Raw genomic sequence first — 15,707 nt, forward strand, 5'->3', positions numbered from 1 at the left:
TGTAAAATGGACAATACAATAGGACAGATTTCCAAAACAAACCAATAGCAACTCAATTCTGCCCAACTTGGATCGCTACACTAGGTGCAAAATGTGTATGCAACCTTGAACCTTTATCTTTTAATGGCATAATGCTTGGAAAAACACAAGAATGGAAAGTCAACGGACTGCAATCCTTACCAAAATTGTAAATAGTTCACTTAGCTCTAGTGCTCAGTAGGACCAAACCATTCTCCATCTTTGGATTACTAACGGCCCAGTAGCCTACAAACCAACTGACAAAACCCCACTCTGAGCAAAAGGACTAGAAAATGTATTGATGTATTTCACTGCCTGATTGGCAGTTGGGTTGTCACCCAGGGACCACAACTAAGTTGGCCTTCCCCTGTACCAAACGTTCAGTGTGTGGCTACTTAAAATGCTCAACCTGTATACAGCATTGACACCGCTGACAAAACTATTCTATGTGAAGGACTCAGAAATATAGCAGTGGTCTGTGATATAAAAGGTACATGGTTTTTCCTCTAAGTGAAGGGACCATGTCGGTATGCACCGACATTTAAGATTTATAAAAGCACTCTATACAGAGTGGCTCTACATCCTTTGATTTGCTCAACATACATAGGCAATTGCTACATAAACATTTAATTTCTAGAGCATTTAAAATATATACTGTGGAGAAAACAACTGTTCTTCCTCTGGGGATTACGAAAGGATGCCCAAATACTATAAGTCGTAATAGGATTAAGGTTGGACTGGATGCCAATTGGTTTTCACTTAATAGAAATAACAGAGCTTCTAATTGGTGGCTAAATTAACATTGTGAATCATTTACCACCTATTCCCTAGTCTCGGGAATTCAAGAGTTTTAGGGTGATTTTTGTCTTAAGTCTTAATACTGAACAGCAAATAAACAAAATGACAGAAAAAGTGGCAGGTAGATGGCCTGAGCAGTAATTGGTCTAAGAATAAATTACTGCAATGGCGATATTTGGAATAAAGGAAGTAATATCTAACATTCAAAAAATAAAATAAAAAATAAATTAATGGGCAAATGCTTTTTAGACACCTCCAGGGCGTGCCACCTCTGAGGGACTCCATTGGCTGTGGGTGAGCGAATGGGTGTTTTACCAAAGGACACTGTAGTACAAATATATGCATATCTATCTGCTTTTGGGTTAGTGAATAAACTTTTCAAGATAGTTCCCAAAGACAGAGAAATTTGTTATGCATATAAATACTTGCTGAATCTATCCATGTTTGAAGTAACAGCTAAAGGAGGGCGATCATTGGTAGGTTTTGAAACAAAACTATATTTATAGTCACATTTCACATTGGAAATTGTTCCAAACTCATTAGTCTTCAGAAAAAGCTAAAAGCTGTTCTGATCATTGTTCATTTCACAGCTACGATTGGATACTTTGAAACGTTTTAGCACACCTGTGCAGCCGTTTTTAAAAGTGGGCGGGATTCGGACAGCCCCCGGCTGTTCTCCGCAAACGCCCACCGTGATGCATGACAGCCAGGGGGTTAAAAGGGACAAAAGTCAATATTCACACCATCCCAACAGGAAACAATAATGACCACCTATAACAGAAATAGGGAATTGGTGCTATTGGCTGGCCGAGGGCCCCAGGCCGCTTCAAGGACCAAAGGTCCAGTTGCTGCCTGGCTGAAGACCCCAGCCCACCCTCTAGGCCGAAGGGTTTGTGTGGTTGTGTAAACTCACCGTGTAATTGTAGGAAGCTGGCTCTTTATATAGTACACCAAAAAGAGGTATATTGTGCAGAGATTCCAGGTTTCGCTTATAAGTGGACAGGGGCTTGCTCTAGCAAACCAAAGGTGCTCTCTTAGGGGCAGTGTGGTCGAGCAGGCTTAGGCTTATCAAAGGAGTGTTAGACATCGGCTGCATGCATACGGTCAAATTATGCACACGATTCAAAAAGGAGATCCACACCAATTTATAAAAATAACGTTTATCTTTATATAACGTTAGGCATCAAGATCATCAAAATCAAGTAAGTACGTTTTGAGTTACACATTTTTACAGGTTTGAAAAATCAACGCCGCAATTTCTGAAGCGGAAAGGTATCCTATGGAGCAAAAGCATATACTGCATATAGGTATTTTACAGCGACTTACAAGACCAATCTTCCGGACTTAAGGTAAGTATGGGGCAGGGTTCAAAGCAGCACCAACAGGTTACCTCGGGCAGCACAGGGGCGGCCGGGTGCAGAGGTGCAATGCAGCGTCGGATGCCCCGTTGAAGTCAATGGGGATCGGTCCAGTTGGAGAGGCTAGAGGTACTGGAGGGCCAGTTGGGCGTAACCAACAATGGGGCTCATGTCTCATGATGTACGGACAACTTTGATCCTCTTCTCCATGGGCCAGGGCAGCCGGGTGCAGAGGTGTTTTAAGGCGTCGGGTTGTTGTCAATGGAGACACTCGAGGTAGAGGGGCCCTGAATAAAGTCCACTATGGGAAAACCCAAAGTAGGCTTCGTCTCTGGAGGGCCTGGGGACCATGGTGGCACAGTTGGCCTACCTCAACCGTAGGTGGCTTTCCAGTGTCAGGTTTGCGGCGGTTCAGAGTCCTCACAGTTCTTTGGGAGTGCCTGCAAGATGCAGGGAAGCAGCTAAGCTACACCACTGGACTTCTTTGTTGAAGGTAGGCAGTTCTCTCAGGCTTTTGGAGGCACAGCAGCTGCAGGACGAGACGACTTTAGGACAATTTGTCAGGAACAGCAGACAGGCCGCCTAGGTTGGCGTCAAGTTAGTTGCTTCTCCACAGTCATTGTATTTCGAGGATCCTTGGTGTCCTCCTCCTTAGGTCGGCAGGTCAGGGGGTGGAGGTGTTGCATGGAGGGGCTTTTGATATCTTGTTACCTCTGAGGGAAGTCAGATTCACAAACCAAAGGCAGTGGTCCCTTTGAAGCTCCCTGCCTTGGAAGGCTAATTTACTGCTCATCCTGTTGAAGGGGGTGAGAAACACCCTCTCCAGAAAAGGCTTTGTTCCTGACCACCCGAGAGCGTGGCCTCTCACCCCTGGGGGTCAGGAACAGTGGTGGCAGACTGGTCTACACCAGTCAGCCAACACACTAGAATCTGGAAGGTTTTTAGGGGGCATCTCTAAAGTGCCCTCTGTGTACATCTATTAATAAATCCGCCACTGAAATCAGTGTGGGCGTTTATTAATACAAGGTGATTGATACCAAACATCATAGATTTCTGTGAAACCATCATATAGCTACGGAACTCGTTTTTATCAGTGTCCAGCACGCGTACTTAAAATGGCTTCCCTGGTCACCTGTACTGGTAGTAATTGAACTGGCGAGCACAGGGGCATATCTGATCATGCACATAGGTCCACACATGTAGTAGAGTGCACCCTGCCTTCGTCTGTAAGGCCTGCTATAGGGGTGACTTACCTACACTAAATGCAGTGTCTGTAGGAAAGAAACACAGGGTTGTGGACATGTTGTGTTTTCACTTTTATATGCAACAAGACACGCAGCCTGCAATGGCAGTCTGTATGACTTAGGTGAGGGCCCCCCTAGGGTGGCACAATACATGCTGCAGCGCCTGGGGGCCCTCTTTAGCCTCCTTGGTACCAGGGGGACCACTTACTAGGGAATTACAGGGGTTGCTAAAGGTATTGCCAACTCAGAAAACAATTGTACAAGGGATCTGGCACTGGCGACCTGGGTATCAGGAACCCAGTGCACTTTGTCAAAATTGCATTGAATACCAAGCAAAGAAGTGGGAGTGATCATGTCAAAAAGGGGCACTGACAATGCTTGGGGACTTTGGTCCTCTTATCCACGGGCGACGGGTACAGAGGTGTTCTTAGGCGTTAGGTTTTTGTCACCAGGACCAGTCATGGTAGATGGGGCTAGCAAACAGAGGCTGCAGGTGGCGTTGAGAAGTCCACAGCGAAGAAACCCAAGGTGGGCTTCGAGTCTGGGGACCATGTCGGCACCTTTGACCTACTTCAGCTCAGGTTAGGCGGCTCAGGTGCAGTGGTGCTTTCTGGCGTCAGGTTCTCGCGGTCTTGGTGCCTCAGAGTGCTTTCTTGGTACCTGCAATGTACAGAGGAGCAGCTCAACTGTTCCACAGAAGTTCCTGGTTCTTGGGCAATGTGGTGGAAGTTCTCCGAGGCTTTGGAGACACAGCAGCTGCAGGAAAAGTCTTCTTTTGGTGCAGTTGTCAAAGTCAGTGATAGGCCTTCAGGGTTGGTGCCAAGACAGTTGCTGGTTCTTCTGTTCTTGCTTCTAATGACTCTTCATGTCTGTTGTCTTCTTTCAGGTCAGCAGGATCTGAGTTCCAGGGGCTTCTCTAAATAGTAGATTTATGGAAGTGTAGGGTAGTAGCCACTGGGTTACTTACCCCTGGGGACACTATGCCCCTATATGACCACTTCCTGTGGGAAGTGGGCATAACCCTGTCCCAGCATTCCTAGGTATGGCTACCTTTGAAAAGTCGTGTCCACCTCGCAGTTAGCCCACCTTAGGAGTGGGTACTATCCTGGGGGTGGCACGCCTACTTGATTAGCTACTTTTCCCATCTGTTAGGTGCCAAGGGGGTTCTGGGCAGGAGGGGTGGCTTCCTCCCCTGTGAGGGGAACCAGATTTCCATTCCAAAGGTGGCAGCTCCTTTGAGGCTCGCCTGCTCACGGAGGCTAATCGGCAGGTCATCCTGTGGGAGAGGGTGTTACACCCTCTTCCCGGACAGGCTTTTGTTCCTAAGCTCCTGAGAGCGAAAGGCTCTCAGCCTAGGTCAGAAGGAACATGATACTTACCAGAATGCATCTGTTCTTGGCATGTAGGGCTGCTGACATTCATAATCTGTGCATAGATCGCCGCCTAGTGTTGGGTCCGGATGATTGCACCTTGTTGTCCTGGAAGAGTCTTCGAAGTATCACGAGATAGGTGACTCCTCCCTTGGACTACAGTGCACATGGGCATCTTCTCCATCCTCAGATTGTTTGTCACTATTGTGGCAGAGATGGAGATAGTAAAGTAAGAGATGACCATGCAAAAGATAATGCTGCATCTGCAACAGGCACCGGGGAGGAGGGTGGGCGATATGAATGTCAGCAGCCCTACATGCCAAGAACAGATGCATACTGGTAAGTAGCATATTCCGTTTGAGGCATGTGGGCTGCTGAATTCATATCTGTGCATAGACTGTATAGCAGTATCTCCTCTAGCGGTGGTTACCTGTGCCAACTGCAGCAGTTTGAAAACGAGTTTTGAGGACAGCCTGGCCTACAGCAGCTTGCTGCTTTGCTTGTACGTCTACACAGTAGTGTTTTGTGAAAGTGTGTATAGTAGACCATGTGGCATATGTCTTCAAGAGGAATATTCCCTAGGAAAGCCATGGATGCCCCCATTTTGCACGTAGAGTGTGCTCTTACCGACTGTGGATTTTGGAAGAACACTGGCAGTTCTATTGATTGATTAATATGGAAAGTGGATATGACCTTTGGCATGAACTGTTAGCATGTATCTGCATGAAGGGGTCTTGAATCGTTAGTGCTTGTAGTTCGCTAACTCGCCTGAGTGAAGTAATGGCAATCAAGAAATCCACCTTCCATGTTAAGAATTGCAATTCGCATGAATGTAGAGGTTCGAAAGGAGGTCCCAGGAGTCTGGTGAGTACTATATTTAGGTTCCAAACTGGTGAAGGTGGGTGTTTTGGAGGAATCACTTTTTTGAGACCCTCCATAAAAGCCTTGATTGCTGGTTCCCGAAACAGTGAACGGTGTTGTCTGTTTTGGAGATATGCTGCTATAGCAGCAAGGTGTAGTCTTCTAGAAGAGTATGGTAGGTTGCACCTTTGAAGATTCAGTAGGTAACATATAATGTTCTGTATGGAGGCATCTAATGGGTTGATCTGGTTATTGTTGCAGTAGACAACAAATCTCTTCCATTTAGCTGCATAGCATGTGTACTGCATTTGCCATTTTACACGTGCTAAATCACATGTTGACCTCGATTCCATGCAATGCTCTGATCTTCCATTTTGTTTCATCGCACTTCCATTTTGTGCTGCCTTAATCTGGAGTTACACTTCAGCAGTAACATAAACATGTTTTTCACGTAAACCATTACAAGCAGGTGCGAGGCATCTCGTGAGGATGCCTCATGAGGTTATGTTGAACCTTCAGAGTGTTTTCATGCATTCCATACTTATCTCTAGGACAGAGGGAGGATGGCAGTGTAAGTCTCCAAGGCCGGAGATTGGGAAAGGAGTGTCTTTTGCCTCTGCACAGCCCAAACAGAATCTGTCCAGGTCTGTCTGGGTGGGTCTGATGCAGAGATGAGGCCAGCACCTGCGAATAGATGGGCGAGAGCGCTTGCTAGAGGCTTCTCGAACATATTGATTTAAACTATAAAAATCGGTGTCTGTGAGGTGGAGCTCAGGAACTCAGTCTTGGAGTGGACACACTCGCGGGACAACTTTGGTGCCCGAAGAGATTACTCCCTGAGCCCCGGTCTACGGGTTCCCGACTTCATGTTCAGTGCTTGGCCCAGGGATGTTGAAGTCTCCGGCGCTGCAAATGAATCTGGTGAGGTGCTTTGTACATTAACTGTTTATATACCTGTATTCACAGTTTCATATTTATGTATATAGTGTGGTGTATTCATTGTTTATTGCCTTTCACTCGGTGCCTAAGAAATTATTAGCTTCAGTGACTTATTGCCTTTGCCTACTATATTAATAAAGCTAATTTTTACCTCCAGAGGAGTGTTGGAGTTTGTGTGAGTAAGTGGTGTGCGTAAATTCAGATTACGCAAGTGGGCAAAGCAATACATTTTGGCGTAGTCTGCAGGATTCGTAAATTACGCGGGGAGAAACATGTTTAAAAAGACGAAAGGTGGTTTTGGTTCTTTGGCACCGAGTAAAATCCCTTTAGCCTCCATGCAAATTCCTGGATGGGAGGAGACGCTGTACTCCGCGCTGGCGCGTGAATATTCTAAAAGCTCAGGATTAAGTGAGAGCTAGTTTGACTGCCTGGGCGAAGCAACGGCAGAAGAGATTTTGAATTGTTTACAGAAGGTTCATGTGGAGAAAGGCAAGGAATTATTTACAGTGGGTCGCCGGGGTTGGGCTCTCTTACATGCCTACCGTCAAGTTTTAGACAAATGTTTATCTCTGCAGCGGGAACAGTTGAGCTTAGAGAAACAACTTATTGAAGCTAAGAATATTTCTACGATGCTTTCCTGTCAGAATATGTTATTACAAGATAAGTTAGAAACATATCAGACGATAGCAGAGCGGGCTGCAGTCCGTGTTGCTGAATTCAGATTCAAGAAAAGGAGAGGACGAGTGAGTAAACTGAAAGTCCATTTAGCGATTGCCAAAGCAGGCTTAGATTTTGACCCATCAAATTGGGACTCCAACATCTGGGAATCGTCAGAATTCTTCTCAGAAGGAGAGCAGCCCTTGCAGGAGGAGGGAAAGGACGAGGAAGGCAAAAATGCTAAGAGAGTGGAAGCACAGCCCATTTTAAGACGGAAACTTCAAATCGCTCCAGGGAACCCGGATGGAGTCATGTTAAATAGTTTGGAGGATTTTACCCAGCAAGAAATAAGTGATCTTTTAGCGAGGTTTAGACCGAAGCCTGGTGAGACACAATTTATGATCACGGCGCTTCTGGGGTCATGTTAGATGAGGGGGATGCTGCCAAATTTTGTACTCTCAGTACTGATCTGATCCCAGTGTGCAGGGATACTTTCGGACTTTCCATAGTGATGATCAAACGACTCTGTTGCAGTTAGCTGCCCGGGGTGTGGCCACAGGTACCCCACAGATTCAGATTGGCCTGGGAATGAAAAACCATGGTTCACCCGAAGAGATGCATCACAAAGAATTAAGGAGGGGATGAAGTTAACTGTTCTTGTGGGTGAGGCGCATAATTTGATGTGTCAGTTGATGACTGTGTCAATACGGAACAAAATCATTCGTTTGGCGCACCCTGCATACAAAGCGGTGATAATGACTTTGTTAATTAATCAAACTGGTAACACCATAGGAGAAGTAGTTGAGGCAGTCCGTGAGCTGGGAGAGCTTGGGGAATGGGCCAAGCCAGACAGAGCTTCGCGCCCAGAGTCCCCTACTGATAACAACTGAGTGACCAGACGGGATATGTTTTAGGCGCTGTTAAAGGATGGGGTGTCAAGAAGTGAGATTGATGGTATGGAGACAAAAAGCATGTGGGAGATGTACCGTAAGCGAGGACTGGATAGGAAGTAGGGGAGTAGGCAGGTGAATAGAAAAGATAACAAGAAAGTAAGTCGCAGGGAACCGGAGCCTGAGGAGAAGACCGAAAAAGCAGGTCAAGAGAGAGAGAGAGAGAGAGAGAGGGAATCTCATGTGAGAGTGACAAAAGAGAAAGGTTGGGACCGAGATTGCACAGATTCAGATGGGGACCGGGATGAGGAGCAGTTGTTCCCTGAGGGTTACCCAACATTGTATTCAGATCTGCGCCGGGACCTGCGTCGGGCAGATGCAGAGCTGCGCAGGCGAAGATTAGATGTGAAATTGGCCAAGCTCCGATACAGGGATGGGCTCGTAAAGATAATAGATCACATGTGAGGGTTGAGATCTATTGGAAAAATAGAAATGTTCAGGAGGTGCGGGCTTTGGTAGTCACCGGAGCGGAGGCCACATTGATACCAAGATTCCAAGATAGCCGACGGAGCAGGAGCTTGCTAAGAGCTCCCAGTGCTTGGGATCCCACTTGTTGGATTTATCCCTGTCAGCACCCACCGCTCCCTGAAACCGATTACATGAGAGTAACAGGATTGTAACCAGCATATTTTTATTTATTTTTGTTCTTTCTACCTCGAACGGCGGAGGGCTGGAGCCAACTACTAGCCACTCGTCTCTCAGTCCGGATCGCCTGGAGACATCACCACCCTCAGCGGACTGTCTCGAGCCTACGGAGGGTCGGCGGAGGTTCTGAAGTTCACCCCCTCCCCCCCTGCACCAGACTGTGGAGCCTACACGGAGGGCCAACAGAGGTTCCGAAGCTCACCCCCTTCCCCCTGCACCGGATTGAGGAGCCTGCATCGGATTGTGGAGCCTGCATCGGATTGGGGATATAGTGAAGGGCTCCTGCTCCCATTGAGTCTCCTGCCTGCGGAGGTCCAGGGGACGATCTGAAGCTTCCCCCCCCCCCCCTCCCCCGGAGTGTGGATACCCTGCAGGGCTCTTGCTCCCGACAAGCCTCGACCCTATGGAGGCTCGGCGGTCGGCTTGAAGTTTACCCCCTCCACCGGACTGTGAATACCTGAAGTGCTCCTGCCCCTGAAGCCGACACTTCACCCTAGCCCCACCGGCTGCCGGATGCGGGACGACAACGCCATCCTCGTCCTGGCCCCACCGGCTGCCCGCCGCCAACCTCTCGCCTTTCACAGTGCCGCAGTGGAACGCAAGCCATCGAGGCGCAGAACTCAGCCTCTAATGACCTCTCTAGGAGTATTTGCAGCAGGTGTCTCGCGGCGCGGTAAACCCGCTGCTGAAGGCGACTACCGGTTCTGAAGCTCACCCCCTCCCCCTCCCTTGCACCGGAGTGTGGTGACACTATATGCAGAGCGGTCGGCCCGCTCTGCACAACGAAAAGTACAGTGGACATCGGCACTGCTGTCCTTGTCCTCACCTCGCAGCCCCTCGCTGCCCCCTACTGCCACCCAGCTGCCCGCTGCTGCATCGATGAGTCTGGCACTCGGGGCTGCAGTGACATTAAACGCAGAGCGGTTGTCCTGCTCTGCACTACGAAAAGGACACCGGACCCCTCCCCCACTTTCGACCTGAAGTAGGGACCCCTTCCTGAAGGCAACAGAGGACACAGATAGCAGCACGGGACACGACAACGCAACCCCCCCCCCCTCCCGCCCTCCTCCAGCAGAGGAATCCTAACGGTCTGGAGGGCTGAGAGGGGCCTGGGACGCAGGTTGCTAGCAAACACAGGGGTATCACATTCTCGAGCAGCGGACCCGCGAGAGCTAAGCACAGCTCAACAAACAAAAAAAGAAGAACTTTTTTATAGGAGTGAATGAAGTGACACATCTACGAAGCGGAAGGGATCATCATCATCATGGTCTACAGCATTGCTCCGGTATAACTCTACGGGCAAAATTAACAGGCACACAGAAACTTAAGGTATTTACTTCTCCCACCCGCCTGCTCTCTTTTTAAAAACTAACTCCTTTGTTCAAAATGGCTGGAGCCATAAAACTGTAGCAATAAATCCCCCACCTACCTCTGTTGTCCACGAGGCCCCTCAGCTTAACTCCCCCACTCAGGGATAAGAATTCCTCCCAGCTAGCCTTGAGCTCTGCCTGCTTAAACAGAAAGTGTAATCCCATCCCCTGTGCTCAAAGTAATAGCAACAGACAGAGGACTAATATCTCTATCTCCCCTTGCCTGCATGGTTGGGAAGGGAAGCTGCTCTCCCCTGCTATCGAAGCAACAGCAACAAACAGAGGACTACTGTCTCGATCTGAACTACCTGGCGGCCATTTTAGACTAGTCTCTATTGGACGTTATATTTTAGACTAGTGTGAAAGAATGTCTGCCTTGGACTAGTCAGTATCACTGAACTATTAACTAATTCACTATATAAACTGACACTAAGACCTCACCACTTTAGACTAAGCCCAACTACTGCACTCTGACACACACCTATCCGTGTCTTGTAACCGACTGTTTGCAGATGTATACTGATGTTTATTTCTATATTCTTATATTTTATCTATAGACTTATATTTTATCAAAACTATTCCTCCAATTGTACTCTGCACTACTCTACACAATTCTGCAACCTGCACCCATATAGTGGTGGTTTATATTTTATCAAAACTACTCCTTTAAGTATACTCTGCACTACTTTGCACAATGCTGCAACCTGATCCCACTTATCACTTTTTCTCTCATGTAATTTACTGACTGCTAACTCATAAGTACCTGCCTATTTTTGCAGTCTTCTACCTCTACTTGTATCTTGTACATTGCTATTTACAATTAGTTTGTGTATTTAAACACTCGTGTGATTAAGTGCCTGCATTTAGTACAACATTATACCTCTATTTGTATTGTGTACATTTTCGTTTTTGTAAACTTGCACATTTCTCACTTTTCTTCACTAACAATGTACCGAGCACTACCTCAAATTGTTCTGGCGAATAACTAGTATTAATATTGCTCGATATGCACCGTTTGACACCATTTATATTTTTATATTTTTGTATATTTCGTTACATTGTGTAAGCTATACCGTCTGCTACCTCATATTTCTTCATTCATTAGTGTACACTGTGTAAGCTACACCCATTCACACTGTTTATTTTTGGTTGGCACAGATTGCTACCTCTTTATCTTGATTATTTTGACTATCTTGTTACTCACTAGTGGCATTTGTGTACCACGTAATTTACTGTCGGCATAGTGCTTTACTCAGATTGCTACCCCTCTATGTAGGCTATTTTTGTTACTCACTAAGGTCACTTGTGTACCATGAAACCTACTGTCTGCATTGTTCTTTGCGCATGTCTCGCACTATCATCTACCCTCCCACACCCACCTTTACCGCCACACTCACCTACACATATACCGCCATCCGAGTATGGATCCCATCGGCAAGCACACATATAAAATCAACTACCCATCCGCACTCACCAAAAAAGCCGCTAAACGCTTTAAACACAACTTCCTGAGGTCTCACCCTGAAATCCCCTTTGTCGACACCTACTTCTCACCAGTCAATGGATCCCTTAACATCGATATCATCTTCCACACCTCTCGCAGAGCTCAATGGAGAAAAATGTTCCTCACACCACTCACTGTCTCCACCACCAGGAAATCCGCTCACTGCTTAACTCTCTCCATCACACCTTCCCAACTCTTCCTAGGAAGAACCACTATTACTATCTACAATAACGGGATTGTCCTAATTCAATCCACAGACAGGAACCTGGAACTACTAGACAACCTGTTCCCCACTTTCAAAGACAACCTCTCCAACCATCGGACCTCCACTCACATCCCCTCCAGTATTATCACCCTAGACCTCACAGCCCCCACCGACAACTCTTTTTACCTAGCTCAGCACCAGAACGACATGCACCTCACCTCCTCCCCCACCACACCAGTCACTCACCCACCTGCTGCAACCACCCCACACTCCGCAATCACAGACATAAATAACCTCCCATCACACACCAGCCGACCCCACACTCCCACCCCGTTGTCCCCCACTCATAATACTCCCACCCATCCTCTCCCCCCTGACACCATAGACCCCGCCCACAACCCCTCTAACCTAGTTCAGCACCAGATCGACACACATAGCGACAAATCCCACACCCTGTCCCCCCCCCTCTCTCAGCCCCCACTTCCACACGCTAACTAACCATACAGAGCACACCACATCTACTATCTTAACTCCCCCGCCCCACGACAGGACCATCTCCAACCTCAACTTCCCCCCCCCCACTCTCAGCCCTCACTTCCTTTCAGGCTCCCCTTTCACCACCATCATACACTCCACTGCCACCCCGCTCTCTCCGCCTGCCATGAATCCGCGCCTCCAACCTCCTCCATACTTCATCCACTCCCATCGCCCCCTTACCCTCTCTCCCTAAAACCAACCCGCACGACGACAACACGGAGCCCTGCATGAACACTAACCCTCCCCCCCACCCGCACGCTAAGTCCCAGGTCAGCCACCCAACCATGACTTCCACCCCCAGCACTAATACTCACCCCACGCTAGACAAGATTATGTCCTTCCTCCTACAACTCACAGAAGAAATGCACACCATCAAGGAAGACATGCACACCATCAAAGAGCTGCTCACCACACCCCCTAGACTCGCCTCACTCACCACCACCCCCCCTCTCAACCTGCTCCCCTCCCGTCCCGACGACGCTCCTAAGCCATGTCCCTCGCACCGGACCGCGAGCCATGCCCACAATCGCAACAAGCACAACCGCCGCACTCACTGGACCGCGATCCCCGCCCACAATCGCAACAACCGCCTCCTTCGTACATGCAACCCTCTCTCGGACCTCGACACTCTCTCCCTCCTCCGCTCCTACGACCAAGCTCCCCATAACCTCACAACTGCCTCGCACCTCCCCATCCCCACAATACACTCAAACCCCCGTAGATCCTCCACTCTTAACAGAATATCCGTCCCAAATAACATTAGAAAAGTCCCCCTCTCTCTAGTACCCTCTTCCTCTCCAGACACACCCAGTCTCAAATGCACTCTCCTAAACTGCAGATCGGCTTCTAAACACTCCTCCGCCATCGCTGATCTCATCCTAAGATTGGACCTTGACCTAATCATCCTGACTGAAACCTGGTTAACCGAATCCTCTACACCTATAATGGACATTCTGGTCCCCCCTAACTACCACATCATTAGGCTTGACAGGTCTGGCAAGATAGGTGGCGGAATCGCATGCATATACAGGAACAGCCTTTCTGTTCTGTCAGTTTCCGTGCCGTCCCTACCCTCTCCAACTTCCTACGAATACATCTGCCTTGATATCATCAGTGATGGCAAACCGATATGCTCTCTCCATGGCATTTACCACCCTCCCAGAGACCACCTCATCTTCGCCCAGCAAATGATGGACCTGATTTCAACCAACGCAGGACGACAGCTCACCCAAATATACCTGGGCGACTTCAACCTCCATTGGAACGATCTTAACGATGCGGTGGTAAATAGTCTTAAAAGCTTCCTCAGCGCCCTGGACCTCACACAATTATGCAACAGCCCGACCCACGAGAAAGGCTCTATCCTCGACCTTATCATCGCCAAAGAGGGCGCTACTCAACTTGAGGCTATTCAACCCTGTGACTGGTCAGACCATCATATTGTTACATTTCACATCAATGAAAAAGTCAAACTCAATTCTGTTCAACCCACCAGACCTAAAGTCTGGAAAAGAGACCTGAAAAGACTCAACCCGTTATCCTTACCCCCGAACAGTCGCGACCTCCTACTCCCACCTACTGGCGTTACAGATGTCCAATCCCTGACTGACCACTATCTTAGCGCAGTGACCTCAATAATTAATGAGGCTACTCCCATGCAGCTAAAAAGAGTCTCCGCTAAAATCTCCAACCCATGGTACGACGGGAATCTCAATGAAGATAGACGAGCCATGAGATTGGCAGAGCGCACCTGGAGGACAGCTAACTCTGCACTACACCTGAAAACCCTGAAGAAAAAGAGAAACGCCTACTTCAGGAAAATAAAGCGCTCAAAAGCAAACTTCTTCAGCCTCCAGCTCGACCAAGCAAAAAATCACCCTAGAAAACTGTTTGAGTTAATCAAAACACAAGCCAAGGAACAACCCCAACCTCTCAGTACCTTGCACGAAGCACCCTCCTGTGAAGACTTCGCCACTTTCTTTACCCAAAAAACTGACAACATACAGAATGATCTACGCGCTGACGCAAGACTCCACAGCACACTCAACTGCATAACACCCACCGAACCTAAAAACAATGCAACATGGTCAACATTTGAAACCTACTCCGAAGAAGAAATAGGCAAACTGCTCAACACCTTGAAACCTTCCAATCACCTCTCGGATCCCCTCCCTGCTAACGCTGTCAAAAATTTCATCCCACTGCTCCTTCCTCTCTGGACTAAAATCATCAACAGCTCGCTCCAAGAAGGAACCATCCCTGACTCCCTCAAAGTTGGACAAGTCACACCTTTGCTAAAGAAACCTACTGCCGACCCATCCGACCTAAACAACTACCGTCCCATTACCAATATTCCCACTCTCGCAAAATTATTGGAAAAATGCGCTCAACTACAACTGACTAAACATGTCGACCTGTTTGATCTCCTCAACCCGCATCAATCAGGCTTCCGAGCAGGACACAGCACTGAAACAGCTATGACTCACATAATTGACGACGCCCTTCAAATCCTAGATCAAGGTGATACCTGCCTCCTCATCCTGCTTGATCTCTCTTCGGCATTCGACACTGTCAAACATGAGAAGTTACTCGATCTTTTGAGCACAAGAATGGGTCTTTCTGGGACTGTTCTCAAGTGGTTCACCTCCTTTTTACACAACAGGTCGCAGAAATTCAAGAGTAACAACCTGATGTCCTCTCCAATACCTGTGTCGTTAGGCGTCCACCAAGGATCTTCCCTATCACCAACCCTGTTCAACCTAGTTATGGAACCTCTCACCACCTTGCTCCAAGCATCCAATGTACTTTTTCACATGTACGCAGATGACACCCAACTATATCTCAAATTACAATCCCCCAACGACATTTTACTACTGAACTCTACGATCAGAAGCACCCAATCCTGGCTTGCTGATAATCATCTCAAACTCAATGCTCTGAAAACAGAATTCCTGCTGATCACACCTCCCGCGAAGATCCCCATCACGCAAACCTGGCTTAAACAGTTAACTGCACTCAATGTCCAACCCATCATAATGGACTCAGCGAAATCTTTAGGCATAACCCTCGACTCCAACCTTAACATGCAGCATCATATCAGTAAGGCTACTAAGGGAGCGAACTTCCAAATCAATACACTGAGGAAACTTAAACCCTTCCTACCAGCCAAAGACTTCCAAACTGCAGTACAAGCTCTAGTAATCCCACGAATTGAATACGGCAGCACCGCCCTTTGCGGTCTCCCGCTAACC

General features: G+C 47.9%; 1 protein-coding gene across 1 annotated transcript in view; it reads right to left on the reverse strand.

Moving 5' to 3' along the window:
- SNRNP200 (small nuclear ribonucleoprotein U5 subunit 200) overlaps positions 1 to 15,707 on the reverse strand; it is a 442,987-nt gene that overhangs the window by 162,765 nt on the left and 264,515 nt on the right. The window lies entirely within an intron of this gene.

Source organism: Lissotriton vulgaris, chromosome 11 (assembly GCF_964263255.1).
Source record: "Lissotriton vulgaris chromosome 11, aLisVul1.2, whole genome shotgun sequence".
NCBI lineage: Eukaryota > Metazoa > Chordata > Amphibia > Caudata > Salamandridae > Lissotriton > Lissotriton vulgaris.